This window comes from Petaurus breviceps, unplaced genomic scaffold (genome assembly GCF_028583685.1).
Source record: "Petaurus breviceps papuanus isolate PSGF00001 unplaced genomic scaffold, PetGlider_PUasm1.0 339, whole genome shotgun sequence".
In the NCBI taxonomy this organism is placed as follows: domain Eukaryota; kingdom Metazoa; phylum Chordata; class Mammalia; order Diprotodontia; family Petauridae; genus Petaurus; species Petaurus breviceps.
In genome coordinates, this window is record NW_027186112.1 from 1,779,609 (window position 1) to 1,798,671 (window position 19,063).

Sequence of the window (19,063 nt, forward strand, 5' to 3'; positions counted from 1 at the left end):
AGCATATAAAGAAATGGCTGTGGTATATATTTTTTAAAAAGCAGATGGTATCAGTAAAAAATTTTTTTTAAAGAAAATTCTTGCTAACCATAGAGTTCTCAGTTCATTCTCAGTGGAAGGGGAGATGAGAAGTTGAGGAAATGGAGACAGTGAGTACAGATAGCCTTTTCTAGGAGTCTGGCTGTGAAGGGAAAAAGATATACAGTTCAATAACTTCAGGGAATGGCAGGGTCATGTGAAGATGTTTTAAGGATAAAGGAAATCTAGTGTTTATAGGCATCAGGGAAGGAGCCAGTGGACATGGAGTCATTGAGAGTACCAGATGAAAAATGCAGGGATGAGATTAGAAGCACACATGGGTGGGGTTAGCCATACCTGGGAGAAAGCACACCTCTTCATCAGAGACTAGGAGCATCATAGCAAACAAGGACAGAGCAAAGGATAATGTAGAGGGATTTTGAGATGTTGAGGGCAGGAGGAATATGGCCTCTATTTTCTCAGTAAAACATGAGGGACAGCCCTCCATTAATAGGTAGGGGACAGAAGTGATATATAGATCTGGAGAGAAGAGTTTGGAATAGCTGCTGAAGAGAGTGTGGTCATCAATCAGGGAGAAATAAAAATATTACAGTGAGGCCCCAAATAAGATTAGATAAACAGTTTCTAGTGAATCCAGTGGTACAGTTATTTGACTTTCTCCAGAAGAATTCATACATTGCTGAGTAAGAATAACAGTAGGTGATGAGGGAAACATAGGGTTGGGAGTTTGGCAAAACAGAACTCAATTGAGCAAGATGGGAAGAAAGTCCAGGGCAGCTAATAATGTATAGTTGTACTCATCTAGACTTTGAAAAGAGGAAAGTGAGGCTGGAGAAGAACAGGTAGGAGTATAGGAACTAAAAGTTATAGTGAGAAAAAAAGAATAGATTTAGAAGGCAGAATGAGAAGTTGATCAAGAAAAGATTGTGGTCAAGGAGCAGAGCAGGGTCTCAGTTCCAGCCTCCAACCTAAACTAAAGGCTACAGTGGAATAACTAGGCCAAAATCCCAGACCAAAATAAAGCCTCCAGTGCAGGCATTCTGAATCTGCAGGGCTGTCCAGCTAGCAAATAGGGGTTGAGACCAGATGCAATTTACTGGAACTCCAACAATGGGCAAGTTCACAGGTGTGATGCTCAGGTCCAGACCTTGCAGAACTCAAAACAGAAGAGCAGCAATAGGATTTTGAGCACAAAAAGCTAGCAAGTCTCCAGCCTGAGCTGTCTCTGAAATCCTGGGATAACACAACATTCAATACCCTAAGAAAGCAACGGAAGGATCCTAGAGGATACAGCCCAGAGAGTCCCTCCAGAAATATGCAGAGCTCAATCCTAACATAAAGTCCAAAGTCAAGAAATATACTAGAAAAATGGAGAGGGGGTGTAGAGGAAGAATCCCACAATAAAAACAATTATGGTGATAAGGATGCTCAAAACACAAACCCTGAAGAAGAGAATGACTCCTAAACATTACAAGCAAGGTGGCAGCTAGGTGGCACAGTGAATAGAGCACCGGCCCTGGAGTCAGGAGGCCCTGAGTTCAAACCCAGCCTCAGACATGTAATATAAATACTAGTCAAGTGACCTTGGGCAAGTCACTTAACCCCAACTGCCCTCCAAAAACGCAAAAAAAAAAAACAAACCTTTACAAGCAAGGCTTCAAAGACACAGCTTAGATATAAATTCAACTAGAAATCCTAGAATATATGAAGTGAGTTTTTTTAATCATTTAAAGAAAATTTTTTAAATAAATAAGAATGCTATAGGAAAAGTTAGAAAACAAGTGAGAGCTATAGAATTGGAAAGAGAATTAATAGTTTGGCACAAGAAGTAGAAAACCTTACCCAATCAAAAAACTCCCTGAAAATTAGAGTCAACCAAATAGAAAATAGTGATGTCACGAGACAATGAGAAAAATTAAAATAAAGTCAAGTAACTAAAACTATCAAAGAAAATATATGATATCTCATAGTAAAAACAACTAACCTAGAAGACAGATTGAGATATAATTTAGGAATCACTGGAATAGCTGAAAGTCATGACCAAAAAAGGGCCTAGACATCTTGTATTTATACAGGTTCTAAGTGTGCTTTGTAAGGTTGACATCATAGGAAATTATAAAAGTTCTCAGATGTCTTAGAACCAGAGGGCAAAGTGGAAATAGAAAACAAAACAAGACCATTGGTCACTTCCTGAAACTCCAAAATAAAAACTCCCAAGAACATCATAGTCAAAATCCACAGCTTCCAAATCAAAGAAAAAAAATACTGCAAGCACCCAGAAAGAATTCAAATATTTAAGAGTCACAGTCAGGATTACATGTGATTTAGCAGCCACCACCACTAAATAGAAGCAGAGAACTTGGGATATGATATTCAAGAATGTAAAAATTCTAGGCTTACAACCAAGAATAATTTATCCTGTACAAATGAGTATCATCCTTCAAGATGAAAAATGGATCTTTAATGAAATAGAGGACTCCCAAGTATTCCTGATAAAAAGACGAAGCTGCATAAAAATTTAGAATTTCAGACAGGAGTCAAGAGAAATATAAAATGGTAAACATTAATAATAATAACATATATTAATATAATATCCTTGTTTATAAGGATAAACTATTCATATTCTAATATGGAGAGATGATAAATGTGTAAATCCTCAACCCTATTACAATTAAGGGGCAAAAACAGAGTCTAATTAGGCTATTTAGACTGAAAATGATTCTGTTTATATCTCAATGATCTTAAGAGAATTGGAAAGGGAAGGGAAGAGCAATACATCTGAATCTCACTCTCATTTGAACTGGTTAAAAGAAGGAAGAAAATACCCTCCCCACACACACACACACACACACACACACACCCCCACCCCCACACACACACACACCCGATATAGGAATACATTTCAGCCATAAAGAAATAGGAGAGAAGAGAGGACAAAGTAAAGGAAGGGTAGATTAAGGGAGGGATTAATCTAAGCAAAACAATTTCTAGGAATATATGAAACATTTATAACAGTTCTTTTCAAAGTGGCAAAGAATTGTGAACTGAAGGCAGTGCACATCAAGTGAGGAATGGATGAATAAATTATGGTATACAAATATGATGGAATACTGTTGTTATAAGAAATGATGAAAGGAATAATTTCAGAGAAACCTGGAGAGACTTGTATGAACACAGGAAGAATGAAATAAGCAGAACCAGAACAATTTATACAAAGACAATATTGTAAAGGCAATTTTGAAAGATTTAGGAACTCTGATCAGTATGATGACCAACCATGATTCCAGAGGACTAATGATGAAACATGCTACCCACCTCCTGATAGGGGTATGGGACTCAGAGTGTAGAAAGATGCTTTTTTAAAAATATGGCCAATGGGGTTTTACTTTTTTTTCTTATTAGTGGGGGAGGGAAGAAGAAATTAAAGGGAAGATTTTCATTGATTGAATGGGGAAAAAAATTAGTTTTACAAAAATGAACATGGAGAATTACTATGGATCCTTACTGTCTCTGCTTCCAGCAGGGGAGTCAGGATCTTTCATAGTTCTGAAGAAAAATAAAGGAGCTTCATACTAAGATGCCAGAGAAAGAGGCAAATCCAGCTTACAAGTATCACAACTCATCTCCTCAAATCTCTGAGTACCTGGACCCTACTTCCAAGTAACTTAAGTGGGATAGAGTGGGAAAAGAACTGGATATGGAGTCAGAATATTTGAGTCACACATTTAGTATCTATGTGACTTGGGCAAATCTTTCTGGGGCTCGGCTTCCTTATCTGTAAAATGAGCAGTTTGACCAGATGACTTTAAAGGTTTTTTCCAGCTTTAAATCTACAATGCTGTGACGAACATAAGGGTTGACATTCTGAGCAAAATTTTGAGAATACAGGGCATGTTTCCAGTAAATAAAGGTGCAGTCAGAAGCCTTCAAAGCAACTCTTCTACCTGTAAGTATCAATCAATCCTGCTTTTGTTCCCTCCTCCAAAGAATTCCCTGTCAACAACTTATTCCTACATACTTCACTCTCCTCAGTAATCTTAAAAAGTCTCTGGGGAATAAATGAAAAGTAGCTCTTCACCACAGAAAATCTGGAAAATCCTACCCTAAAAGGTCTTCAGCAGGTTTATAGCAGCTTTACTGAATGCAGTAAGTATAAGAACCACTTAATATAAGCGACTCCAATGACTTTTAAGTGAGAGGTCATGTATTGCCTTACCAGCTGATGGTTCTCTTCCTCTTGTTTCAGCACCCAAAAGATATTCCAGTTCTGATTCCCAGAAAAACCTGAACCCCTCCAAATATCTGTCACATGCAAGGAAAAAATTTCCTCTTTGTATTGGTATATATCTTCTAAAGAGACTGTTCCACAAATGGTTAGTTGTCTAATAAAAAATGTAAGCAATCTGATCCACTAGGCAGAAAGTGGTCTGTATTCTACAATACATTCAGTTGGTATTCATGTTGTATTATATTTGCTATCTCCCCTATTAGACTACAAACTACTTGAGAGGAATATATATATACATATATATATATATATAATTCATCTCTGTGTCCCCCCATATCTGAGATTACACACAGATATTTATCAAACGAATGAAGTAACCTCACAAGGGCAAGATGGCACCAAAGGGAAGGTTTTAAGGAAAGTCTCGGCACCAAAAGTAACCTTAGCAGAAAAAATCCTGGACTTTGAAGTCAGGAGTTCTGAGTGTTATCTCAGCTCTTCCATTAACATAGTTATATGATTATGATCAAGTCAAAGAATACAAAAAATATCAGAGCTGATGGGGGCCTAGGGACATCATCTAAGTCCAAGTCTCTTGACATCTCTAAGCCATAGTTTGCTCATCTATTTAAAAAAATAAAGAATAAAGATACTTGGACTAACCTTGTTTTACAAGACTGTAATGGACTACACTGGGAGGTCCTTAAAGTATTAGAGACATAGGAGTTACCCTTTATGCTTGTGACCCTTGCTTATTTTTCCCGGAAAATGTAAAGTCTTCCAGCAGGTATTTTGGGGCATGTTCAGGTTAGCCATGACATTTCAGCCAATGTTCTCCCTTAGTTTGCCATTTGTAAAGTAAATGGTTTGACTGGATGATCACTAAAATGAGAGAGCTTTACTTACAAGCTAAGAACCTGTGACTTTTCTTCCTAAATAGGTTTTGCTACCCCACAGGGGAGATGAAAGGAAGAAAGAAGGCAGAAAGGAGCCCTGAACTGAGTTCCATCTTTTTGCCACAGAGATGTATTTCCCTTCACTCTCCCCACTTTAACTATGCCTATGAGCCCTGCCTAGAAAATCTAATGTAGCTCCCTATAAAATAACACAACTAAAGTAAAAGATTCAGGAGTTTCAGAGAACCAGAAAAATATGACAGTTGGAAAGGACCTCAGAGAACATTTTCTTCAGCATTTACCCAAATAGGAACTATCAATTTCACTGTCTCCAACAAGTAGGCCTCTAACTTCCTCTGGGAAACCTTGAACAAAGGGGAACTCACTGCCTACTAAGGTACAAGAAGGCCCTGACCATTCGGGAGTTTTTTCTTGAGCTGATATTTGAGCTTCCTCCTATTACTCACAATTCTGCTCTCTAGAGCCATGTAGAACAAGTCATAGAGAAAGGTGAGGGAAAATGGTAGCTGTGACGTGGGAGGCACTTTACAATCCTTCAATGAGTTTTGGACACCTCTTTTTAACTGTTAGTTATAGAGAGAAGAAATTAACTCTGTTTCATTTTTAAATGTTACAACTGGGAACAAGAGTCCAGGCAAAATACTTAGAATTAAATTAATTCTACAACAGGTAAAAATTCCATCTTAACAATAACAATTTTAAATGTGAATATTTTCTCCCCAACAAAATTGTTTCAGTGTCATGCAGGTAGGCCCACAGAAATGAAGCTTTATTAATCTGATCTTAACAAATTCTAAACAGACATAGTCCTGAGTTGTGAAGACCTTCTACTCTTACAAAGGTTCAGCATGTCTGACTAAAACTTTCCTTACAATCATTGTCTTGTAAGGACTACTAACCATTCCTCAATCTTGGTACTTCATCTCCCATTCTTTTTTTTTTCTTTCATCCTAGAGAAATAAACTTTATTAGGCCCCAGGAGTAGATAATCACAAGTTAGAGGCACTGGCACCTTCTATTTCCTGGGTTTCCTTCTTTCCTAGAAGAGAAGGAAGCCATAGGTCATTCCCTATAATTTGGACAAACTTCCTCCTTATACCCCCTCACTTCTTTGAATCCTTGCCTTTCTGTAAGGTTTGACTAAGGTGCCTTCTCTCTAAAGAAAACTTCCTTGGGGCGGCCAGGTAGCACAGCGAGTAGGAGCACCGGTTTCAGTGTTGAGAAGACCTGGAGATCGGGTCCCGGGCTCAGACACTTAGCACCCACCCAGAAACACCTGGCCGTGTAACCTTGAGCAAGTTACTTAACCTCAATTGCTTAGGGGCGGCCAGGTGGCTCAGCGAGTAAGAGCACTGGCTCCAGTGTCGGGATGACCTGGATCAAATCCGGGCTCAGATACTCAGCACCACACCCAGAAATAATAACTGGCCGTGTAACCTTGAGCAAGTTACTTAACCCCAATTGCTTAAAAAAAAAAAAAGAAAACTTCCTTAATCCCCTCCAGTTATAAATTCCCAGTATCTCTTAATATTATCTTGAATATTGTGTGCATGTTGTATGCCTCTATTCTGGCAGATGAATGTTTATAGCCTTGAGGGTTATTTAGTCAATGCTTTGCTCATTGCAGATATTAATAAATGTTGAATTGAAGATCTCATCAGCTATCATGGATTCAATTATCATCTCTATGCAAATGACTCTCAGCTCTACACATCTAGTCATAAATCTCTACTGAGCTCTATTCTTGAATCAATAACTAACTGTCTATTAGATATTTCTGACTAGATGTCCCTTAGGCATCTCAAACTCAACATTTCTGAAAGAGATCTCAATTATCTTTCCCCACAAACTTATCCCTCCTACAAACTTCTCTATTTATGTTGAGGATGCCACCATTCTTCCAAATACCCAGGTCTAAAAACCTGTGAGGACTGTTTCTTCTCCCTTGCCACCTGTATCTAATTAATTGCCAATCCCCCTATCAATTCTACATCCTTAACATCTCTCAAATTCATCACCTTCTGAAATGAATATTCACTAGATGATGACTGGTGAAAAAATATTGGATAAGGGTGAAGTGACACCAAAGGCTCTGCCATATGTGTTATATCCATATAATTTCCTTCCCTATAGAAATGCTCTGCTTTTGAATGCATAAGCCCCAATTAAAAGTATTTCTACATTCATAATCATTTTCTCTCAAGTATGAATTTTTTGATGCTTAGTAAGCTGTGAATTCTGACTGAAGGCTTTTCCACACTCCTGACAACTATAAGGTTTTTCACCAGTATGAATTTTCTCATGTTGCATAAGGGATGAACTCCTACTGAAGGCTTTCCCACATTCAGCACATTCATAGAGTTTTTCTCCAGTGTGAATTCTCTGATGTACAGTTAGTTGTGAGCTCTGACTAAAACCTTTCCCACATTCAACACATTCGTAAGGTTTCTCTTCCATATGAATACTTTGATGTTGAATAAGGTGGGAACTCTGAGTAAAAGCTTTCTCACAAACATTACATTTATAGGGTTTCTCTCCAGTATGAGTTCTTTGATGACGAATAAGTTGTGAATTGACACTGAAGGCTTTACCACATTCATCACACCCATAGGGTTTTTCTCCAGTATGAGCTCTCTGATGCTGAATAAGTTGTGAGCTCCAACTGAAATCTTTCCCACATTCATAGCATTTATAAGGTTTCTCTCCATTATGAGCTCTCTGGTGTAAAATAAGGTGTGAGCTTTGACTGAAGGCTTTACCACATTTATCACACTCATATGGTTTCTCTCCAGTATGGATTCTCTGATGCTGAATAAGATGTGAGCTGCAGCTAAAGCTTTTCCCACATTCGAGACACTCATAGGGTTTCTCTCCAGTATGGACTCTCTGATGTTGAATAAGATTCGCCCTCTGACTGAACGCCTTATAACATTCATTACATTTATATGGTTTTTCTCCTGTGTGAGTCCGCTGATGTCGAATAAGTTCTGAATTTAGATTGAAAGCACTACCACATTCATTACATTTATATGGTTTCTCTCCAGTGTGAGTCCTCTGATGTCGAATAAGTCGTGAGTTTAGACTGAAGGCTTTCCCACATTCATCACATTCATAGGGTTTCTCTCCAGTGTGAATGCTCTGATGCTGCATAAGTCCTGAGCTACAGACAAATCCTTTCCCACATTCATTACATTCATAAGGTTTCTCTCCAGTATGAATTCTTTGATGTCGAATGAGATTAGAGCTTTGACTGAAGCCTTTCCAACAATCCTTACATTTATATGGTTTCTCTCCAGTGTGAATTCTCTGATGTCGAATAAGTTCTGAATTGAGATTAAATACTTTCCCACATTCATCACACCCATAAGGTTTCTCTCCAGTATGAATCCTCTGATGTCGAATAAGATCTGAATTGTATTTGAAAGTCTTGCCACAGGTATCACATCCATGGGCTTGCTCTCCCATAGCATCAGTCTGGTGTAAAATGAAACTTGGATTCAGACCAAAGTTTCTCCCAAATATACCACATTCCTGATTTTTTTCACCAATGGAGGTTTTGTTGTGCTTTAAAGTCACTTTGCTGAAACCTTTCTCCTGGACAAAAGGTCTCTCCAGCATCACCTCAGTAGAATTTCCCTGATTATTTTCTAACTTTCCCCCAAATGCACAAACTTCTCCAAAAACAGGTTCCTGAGGAGCATCTTTTAAAGGTATTTCTGAAGTCCCTCCAGGAGATTCTACATCTTCTGATATATCCTCTTTTTTATAAGATGTCTTGTTCTCAGTACCTATCTCAGAATCTGAAACAATAAACAAAAATGTTTTCTGTATTGGTAGAAAGGAAACTCCTAGAAAAATATAATCATTGAAATTAAGGTCTAAGAGAAGTAGATGGCTTTGACAGCCCTAAAAATTGGCTCCAAAAACTAGAAAGAGAAAAGAAGTAGTAAGTAAGGCCTGGGAGAGATGGAAGAATGAAGTCTTGGGGAAAGTAGTCTATATTTGGCATAGTGCTTGGCACTTTGTAACTACTTTCTAAATGTTTTAATCTCATTTAATCCATATTAGAGGCAAAGGGAATAGATAAGGAGAGCCAGTTGAGAAGGGTGGGAGGTTTAACCAAGACACAGACAAGGCAGAAGAGCTCTTGATGAGTGAGAAGCTTAGTGAATGAATAAGAAGCAAAAGATGCAAAATGGGGCCAGACAGACAGGAGATTTAGAGAGTAGGGGCTAGGCAAATGTTGAGATGAAGAAGTGACATCCTGAGCATGTAGGGATAAATGACTGACTAAGCCACAGAAACCACTGTGGGGAACAAGAGTTAAACACAAAGTAAAGAGTTCCTTCTGACTGGTTCCATGGTGCTCATCATCTGGGGCACTCTTAAGACATGCTCTGTCAATATCTCATTCTAATGGAAGCCCTTGAAGGGAAACCAATGACAAAGTAATGCTTTCTCTGCTCACATTAACTTTTCTTACGTCACTGACAATAGGAATAGTGCCTCCATTTGTGCTCAGAGCCATTCCATTCCACCATGTTACAGACCTTCTTCCTTACTCCATCTATACACTCCCTTGGATTGCTTCTCCTAAGCCTACAAGCAGATCCATGTCTTCCTAAAGAATCTAACACTGGACATATAACCAGCATTTGCTATAATTTCTTCTCCTCTAAGTTCTTCTCTATTGGACTCTCTCCAATCTGACTTGTGATATAACATAAAGAACAATATATTCTTACAATCACCAAAGGCCTCCTGACAATTTCAAGTGACCCTTCTCCCTTCACATCTTCCTTAATTGCTCAGTTGCTACTGAAACCAAATGCTCAGGGTTTATTTCTCAGCAACATTTTTGACCCAAGATCCTTGGATACTGTCTCAAATGGTTTATGTCCTATCCCTTTATCAGTCCAAGAGACTTTTTAGAAGCACTGTATCAAGCCACCTTCTTTGAGAGTAGGAGCTCCCCATAGCTCTGTCCTTGCTCCTTTATTCTTCTCACTATATAGCATAATCTTAAGAAATATAATTGTTTTCCTTTGTCCACATGTTCCTTTGATATCACTGTCCTAGAGGGTTGCCAGGGAACTGAGGAGTACAGTACTTGGCAGACAGCACTTAATAAATGTTTATTGGATTGATTAATCCATCTGCCCAGGGTCACATAGCCAATATATATTAGAGGCAACACTTGAACCTAGATCCTCTTGATTCCAAAGCTACCCTTCTCTCACATCATGTTGTTTCTAGTGTGTATACAGTAGGCACTTATCAACTGTTTTCAAACTCCTTTGCTTGGCTTTAAAGGTCCTCCACAATCTAAAGCCTACCTTTCCAATAGAAATTCAGAGTATTTTCTACTATACACTCTATTCTCCAAACAAACTGGATTATCCTCTATTCCACAGACATATCCTGAGCTTTTCCACCTCTGTTCTTTTATTCACAATGTTCCCTTGGCCTAAAATTTCCTTCCAATCCTACCTTACCTGCTAAAGTCCTACTCACCCTATCAAGCCCAACTCCAATGTTCCTGATCCCCCAGTCATTAATATCTGCCTTCCTGCTTGAACTTCACCTAGTACTTTGTTCTGCACCTCTCTGTACTCAGCACACTATGTCTTATAGGCATATATATACCTTAACTCACTACTACAAGACTGTGAACTCTGGGAGAGCAGAAACTGTCTTGCCTAAATTCTGTGTACCCTTCCAGTGACTATCATAGGGCTTTGCACACAGCAGGCCCTCAGTTTCTTCATGCATAAGATGAAGGAGTTGGATTGAACGATCTCTATGTGATTAATGGCTAAAGTTTCACCACCTCTTTGATTAACAGCTAAAGTCCTTTGTAAGCCCAATCCCTTTCAGGGTAACCCTGGTGTTGCTGTTGTTCAGTCATTCAGTTGTGTCCAACTCTTCATAACCCCATGGACCATACTGTCCATGGAGTTTTCTTGGCAGATACTGGAGTGGTTTGCCATTTCCTTCTCTAGTAGATTAAGGCAAATAGAGGTCAAGTGACTTGGCCAAGATCACACAGATGGTAAGTGTCTGAGGCTGGATTTGAATACAGGTCTTCCTAACTGTGGGCCCAGTGCTCTATCCACTGAGCCACCTAGATGCTTTGAAGAGCTCTAGTGTGCTGGCCCCAAACTCCTACAGCCTATGGGCTTCTCTTTGAGACCCATGAAACACACTTGCAGCCAGCTGGATAATTCCTACATAACACTCTGCCCTTTCCTGGAAATTTTCATATTCTATGCCTATATTCCTTATTTTATTCAGCTAGAGTCTCTTGCATTATCCAGTACTCATCAGTTCCCAACCTGTAACATTAGAGATAGAAAAATAAGTGGACTTTTCCAAGTAAGAATTTCCTCCTTCCCCCAAAAAAACTCATTACCTTCAGCGGCCTCATTGAGCTACCCTGGTATAAAAGCACTATATCTCGGGCATCCTCTGCCAAATAGAAGTGATGGAGATCTCAGTGAAGCTGGATGTGCCAAGTCCAAAGAAGGCTTCCTGAAGAACTAGCACTGAGGAACCCTTACTCATCAGCCCACGATCCAAAGACCAGCCTACCCAGTGTCCCAATAACCATACTGGTTATACATCCTTCCTTTGCTGCCCTTCAACTTCCATTCCCCAGTTGTCAAAAGTTTCATTTTCAGCCTTGAGTTTCCCTTTGTGTGAGTTAAAACATATTGTAATAAAGTATTATTAATTTATACATTCCAGGTCTATATGGTTCTTTTTGTGAAGTCCCTTCTAAGTTCCCTGAATAACTGTATTTCTCTTATATGTATTTCTGTACACTGTATTTCCTATAATTACTCAAGGCCACTTCCCATTATTTGATTTTCTTTTACCCCTCAATTTTTTTCAAAGCAAGGGTGACTATTCTGGAAGATGATGACATAACTCCCACTGACACACACACTTCTCTCTCTCTCTCACCTCTTTTCAAGTCCTTCTGACTGTCCTCTCTTTCCTCGGTACTCTGTAGTTCCAGGTCCCACGGTTCTTCTCCTCGTTCCAGCTGGAAAATCAGGTCTGGTTTGGAGACTGGAAATCCTGCTTGTGATAAAGGAAAGGGATGGGTTGGTTTATGTTGTGGGGACTCAAAGTATTCTCAAGGCTCAGTCCTAGTTTCCTGATCTACAAGGGAATTTCAAAAGAGGCTATGATGAGAAGACAGCAAAGCTAAGTTTTCTGAAGAGAAAATATACCCAGGAAGGGCAGGACCAACAAAATAGCTCAGGATCTGGGGACAGATAGAAGATAAGAGCTGCTGGTTTCCACATGCTGAGAGTATAGGAAACTTTCACTAATGAGCATATTATCCCCCAAAGCCAAGAATTTATGCTCTGACAAAAGCCTAATACTTATGGCAATTAGGTGGTATAACTGGGCCCAGAATCTGGAAAAACTGAGTTCCAATCTGGCCTCAGACACTTACTAACTGTGTGACCCTGGGCAAGTCACTTAACTTCTGTTTGCTTCAATTTCCCCAACTATAAAATGAGGAAAATAACAGCACCTGCCTCACAGGGTTGTCATGAGGACCAAATGAGATAATATCTGCAAAGTGCTTTAGCATAGTGCTCAACACATAGTAGGTGACACTTAATTGTTTATCCCCTTCCCCTGACGGAAGTTTTATGAGCTCCCCAAAGAAAAGGATCTCCTACTGAGAGCTTAGAGGACAAGAGAATGGGAAGCCTCAGGCCTAGCACGAGGAAGTTGCCCATTTGCCCCTTTGGAAGGAACAGACTTATCCCTTGACCACAGGAAGCAAAAATGTTCATCCCTGAGTACAAAAGGGATAAAGGAGCTCCAAACCCCAAGTCACAGCTTACAAGAGCTAACAGCCTAACAGCCCTTAGGAAAGAGAAAAGCTAGAAAACCCCAGGGGGAACAGAGCAGATTCCAGAGAGTGACCTCACCCAGGCAGACCAGGTTCCCATAATTCTCCAGCATGACGTCTCTATAGAGAGCCCTCTGAGGAGAGTCCAGGCACGTCCACTCCTTCCTTGTGAAGTACACAGCCACATCGTCGAACATCACTGTTTCCTGAAACAACACATTCCTGCTTCCTCAGAGACAATCTCTAGGCCTCTATAGCAGAGACTGGCACAGGGGGCAGGTTCGGTGAGAGATGACTGGAGGGAAGAGAAAGGGAACTGTGTGTGTGTGTGTGTGTGTGTGTGTGTGTGTGTGTGTGTACAGGCAGCTTTCACCACTGCTTGACAGGTCTGAGGTAGCAAGCCTAGCTGTATAACGGCCGCCTAATTTCTCATGGATAGGATTCCTGTGGCTTGAATACCTACAGATAGATGACAGCTTCTCTTCTGAAGTCTGCTTTGTCTAAATCCCATGGCTGAGAGCCACAGTGCTGCAACCAATCTACCACTCCTCCAGGATCTCTCCTTCTTTTCTCGTGGAGCTCAGTACTTGGTTCAGCCATTGACCTCCTATGTTCCCTTGAACCTCTTGGCTTTCCAGTTCCTCCAGTCATGGGTTCATTAACCAAGACCTTCACTCTACCTTGGCCAACCCCAGGGGTGAGCATACCTCATAGCAACCATCCCACTTTACTATTTTGCCTCCAAACTCTTGAACCCTGAAACTCCCCCTTCCAACCCAAGTCTGTAAGGCAGGGGTGGGGAACCTGCGGCCTTGAGGCCATATGTGGCCCTCCAGGTCCTTAAGTGTAGCCCTTTGACTGAATCCAAGTTTTACTGAACAAATCTGTTCACAAGCCACAGGTTCCCCACCCCTGCTCTAAGGTCTCCATCTCTCCTAGCAATAAATTAACACAATCAATCACTCAGAAACATTTATTAAGCATTTCTTATAGGCTAGCCACAGTGCCTGGCTACAAAGACAAAAAGAACACAAGTTCCTGCCCTCAAGAAGATTACATTCTCCTGGGGAAATATAACATAATCACAGAGAAGTAAATACAGGATATATATAAATGATTTTTCAGGGAGAGTGTGGCACAGGATGCTAGCAAATGAGAGAGTTAGACCTCCTGGAGAAAGTGCCCTAGAGCTGAGCTTTGACAGGAACTAGGTGTGACAAGGGGCAGCAGTGAGGAGAACAGTCTGCACTTTGAGGGGACAGCTGTACAAAGGCCACAAGCAGGAGGTAGAACATCGAATACAAGAAGAGCAAAGAGACTAATTTGGCCAGAAGGATGAATGTAGAAGAGGGAGTAGTGTGTAATCAGCCTGGAAAAGATTGTGAAGGATTTTAATGCCAAACAGAAAAGGTTCTAATTTATTCCAGAAGTAATGGGGAGTCACCAAAGTTTCTTGAGCAGGGATGGGGGGAACCTTGTCAGATCTGTCAGCTCTCATCATTTAAGAGGAAGATTACAATGACAAGTCAGGGAAATAGGAAAGGTTTCCCATTATGGATGATACTTAAGCAGGACTTTGAAAGAAGTTAAGGATTCTAAGAGGTAAAGGTGAGAAAGAACTGTACTCCAGAGATATGGGACAGCCTATAAAAAGCAAGGAGGTGGGGGGCGGCTAGGTGTCACAGTGAATAGAGCACCGGCCCTGGAGTCAGGAGGACCTGAGTTCAAATCTGGCCTCAGACACTTAACACTTACTAGCCATGTGACTTTGGGCAAGTCACTTAACCCCAACTGACCCTCCAAAAAAGAAAAGTAAGGAGGTGGGAGATGGAATGTCAAGTTTGGAGAATAGCAAGTTCTCCACAGCTAGAGGAAGGCTGTAAAGGATTTTAACTGAGAAGTTTGTATTTTATCTTAGAAGCAATAGGGAGTCACTGAAAATTCTTGAGCAGTGGAGTGTCTTTGTAATACCAAGTAAGATCTGAGGTCCCTTCTAAGATTTTATAACTATAAGATAATGTGACAAAACCTATATTCATTCGTTTTTAACCTTTTCAGACTTGTTTTTAAAGTTCTCATCTTTCTTGATCTTTTTGCAGGATTTAATACTTAACTACCTCTTCTTCCCAGGTATTCTCTCCTCCATGGGTTATCATAAAATTAGTCTCTCCTCGTCCTCTCCTCCTACCCATCTAATCACTCCTTGTCAGTTTTGTTTGCTGGATCCTTATCCATATTCTGCCCCCTGGAGATGGAAGTCTTCCAGGCTCTATCTTGGGACCTCTCCTCTTCTCTCTCTACACTAGAGATGTCAAACTCATCAAGCCAGCAAAACTCCCACGTAGAACTGCCAGGTACAGGTGAAATCCGATGAAAACATGATTGGGAAATACTTAACAAGATATAAAAATACAACACAACCTAGATGATGCTAATTTGTGGTTTTCTAAGTCAATCTATAGCTTGCAGGGATCCCATTTCTAACTCTGACACCTCTGCTCTAGATGATCTATAGCACAAAGTGTCCATATCTTGCCTCCACACCTCTTGCATCCATTGTTCATCCTCGCATTCTTTCCACTGAAATCCCCTCTATTCTAATTCACCTCCTCACCATCTCCTCTAACTACTGCAACAGTTTCCTACTTGGACTTTTGGCTTTTGGTCTCTCCCTTTTTTCTTTAGGATAAACCAAAAATGCTTCAGCCTGGCATTAACACCGCTGCCCCTTCAATCTGGACCTCATATACTTACTTCTCCTGTCACATTTCATGTTATTCCACACATTCTTTCCATTCCAAACTTGCCTGCTAGTGAATTCCTGCAGAGAAGTTTCCAAAACCTGCCTCAGTGCTTTTATACAAGTGGTCCCCCATGACTGAAATCCGCTTCTTCCACACCAGCACTTTGCAGAATCCTTTGCTTCTTTAAAGGCACAGACCAGGAGTCACTCTCTATGCAAGTTCTTTCCTGGATTCCATCCCATCCCCACCCCAGTTATTAGAATTTGTTCTCCACTAGAACTTTGTTGTATTACTTTGCATTTACTCTGAATGTGCTTACTTATATACATGTTATATCCTCCCAGGAGACTGTAAGTAGCCTAAGGGCAGAGGTTATAGTATTTTTCATCTTTGCATCCCCAATGCCTGGCAGAGCCAAGTACTTAATAAATATCTGTTGAATTCAATTGTTGATTCCCATCAACTACCATGGATTCAATTATCATCCCTCTGCACATGACTTCTGGATTTCTCTCTCTCACACATGACTTCTGGATTTCTCTCTGTCTCTGTCTGTCTCTGTCTCTGTCTGCCTCTCTGTCTCTCTCTCTTCAGTTCCTGGAGGAATAAGGAAGCCCAGGGAACCATCTATATGGCTGAAGAAAGGAGAAAAGAGGCAGGAACAAGTCACCAAATGTTTGTTGGACATCTCTGAATAGATAATTTCTGTAGGCATGTCAAACTTACCATGTCCAAAACAAAACTCATTGTTTTCCCCCTAAATAATACCACCCCTCCTCCAAATTTCCCAATTTCTGTTGGAAACACCAACAATTCTTCCTCAGTTACCCAAGTTCCAAACTCAGAATTATTCTTTATTCTTTCCTGTCTCTCATTGTACATCCTGCCCCCATCCTGAAATCTTGCTGATTCCACCCCTGTAACATTTCATTTCTATTCCCTTCTCTCTGCTCAGAGGCCCACCTTCAAACCTTAGACCCTCATCTCCCTACCATGGGCTAAAGCACCAGTATCTAGTCTCTCCTCTTCCTAGAGCTGCGAAAGCAATCTTCCAAAAGTAAATTTCTAGCAGCATCTCTCTTCCCTGACCAAGAAACTCCAATGGCTCCCTATTGCTACCAAGACACAATGCAGTCTTCACTTTAACATTTAAAGGTTTCACAATCTGGCTCCAATTCTAGGTTTGCTGTATGTGATTGCTTTCTACTAACTCTATGTTCCTGCCAAACTCATTTATTTCCTGTTCCCTGTATTTGACATCCCATCTCTGAGGCTTCTCACTGACCATCTGGTACACTCTCTTCAGTCTCTTAGAATCCCTGGCTTCCTTTAGGCCTTAGCTCAGGGGACCCTCCTATGGAAAGTCTTTTCTGACACATCCCATGTGCTTAAGAATGTTCTCTCTCTTCCCTCTTGGTGTACTTCTCCTCCCCCAAAACCCCCCTCCTCCCAGCAGAATTTAAGTTCTTTGATGACAGGGACTGTTTTTTTTGTTGCTTTCTTCCACTGTATTCCTATCACCTAGCCCAGGACTTATATTGGATTTATTGGATTGAAATGTAAAATCAATATAGAGGTTGAATCTTAGTCTTCTAGGTAGCACAGTGAGTTGAGTACTGGACTTGGAATCAGGAAGACCTGAGTTCAAATCCAGACTCAGATACTTACTAGTTGTGTGGCTCTGGATAAGTCACTTAACCATTGTTTGCCTCATTTTTCCCATCTATAAAATGGGGATGATAATGCCATATACCTCCCAGAATTGTTGGGAGCAACAAATGAAATATTTGTAAAGCACCTTCCAAACCCTAAAGCATTATATGTTAATTATTATTATTATTATCCCCTGAAGTGTATAAATATTGCCTTGCCCATAGTAGGCTTTCAATAAATATTTGCTGAATAGATAAACATAAAATTAAGTAATCACTATTTCTTATACACCATTTCTACCTACTGGCATTCACAGAATTGCAGTATTTTATGAGAAATGAACCATCTTTAACTAGGCTTGTCTCATATAAGACTAGAGGAGGGAATCCTTTCTAATGTGATCACAAAGAGTTACAGGTTCTAAATTCCCCCTTATAGTGATGCCTTTCCTGGACTGACTTTGGGCTGATTATGCCAAAGAAATTCTTTGGCTTCCCCAACACTTCCACACAGAAGGACTTGGGTCAAAAGGAGCCAAGAGGAGTCTTGGGTCACTGTCTAAACTGAACCAAGAACAGGACACAGGGAACCCATTTTTGGTCCTACTGACTTGCTGATATGAGGGTGTAAACAGGCTGTGTGAGGATGTCACAGTCAGGATGGGAAAGGGCTATATATAATCATCACATGTATAACTTCTATGATTCCTGAAATATATGGGGAAAGGAGATCTTCCCTAAAGGAAACCATGGGAAAAGGAGCCAAGAAACTACAGATATGTGGTCTCACATTCGGTTAGGGCTCTTTGCTGAGCAAAGAAGACCCAATGGAAGAGGAGACAAGGCCTCACTTGGTAGCAGATCCCAGAGAGAATTATAGAAAGTAGGGCCTACCTGGGAGGTGTGAAGCAGTGACCACAGCTTACAAGCCTCATCTAAAAATAGGGCCAAGAACAGGCCAAGTACCCCAGTGACTCAGAGAGTATAAACCAGGGGCCCTATATTTGTTACACCTATAATCCTGGGAAGAGGAGGGAAAGGAAGAGGTTAAAGAGGGAGGAAGCAGGAACCATCTCTATAGCTGAAGAAAGAAGACAAGTGGTGGAACCTCTGGAAGGACAGCTCACCTGGGACTTGACCAGTATCGGGAACACAGCTGCCATTGCCAAGCCTCCTCAGTTCCCTTAGGGAAAGGGGCAGATACCTGGGGAACAGGCAGAGCTAAGGGAAAACAGAGGAGCCATGAATGAGACCAGTCCTTTCCTGAAGCTCCTTCACTCACTAGGATTCCTCTCCTTTATAGGGAATGAAGGGGTCCTGGGCACAGCCGTTTCCTTAACACTCTCCCTTTCACTAAATCACCATCAGTCACCATGACCTGAACCCCTAAAGAGTATGGGAACATAGTGAAGTGCCATAGCAGCCTACAAAAGAAGGTAGAAATAGTATCCTTACAGTAGGAGGAATCATAGGCAAATGGACTAAATAGAATTGAATTTTGGATTTCCCATACTCTTTCCCTAATCTAGTGTGAACGATTCATAAATTAGTAACATATCATTAAGGGAAACCTAGTTGAAAAGTCCACACAGTCCTAAATCACATCA

The 19,063-nt window shown here is 40.6% G+C and overlaps 1 pseudogene; it reads right to left on the minus strand.

Annotated features, from left to right (window-relative positions):
- LOC138167963 (zinc finger protein 850-like) overlaps positions 1 to 19,063 on the minus strand; it is a 58,502-nt pseudogene that overhangs the window by 31,361 nt on the left and 8,078 nt on the right.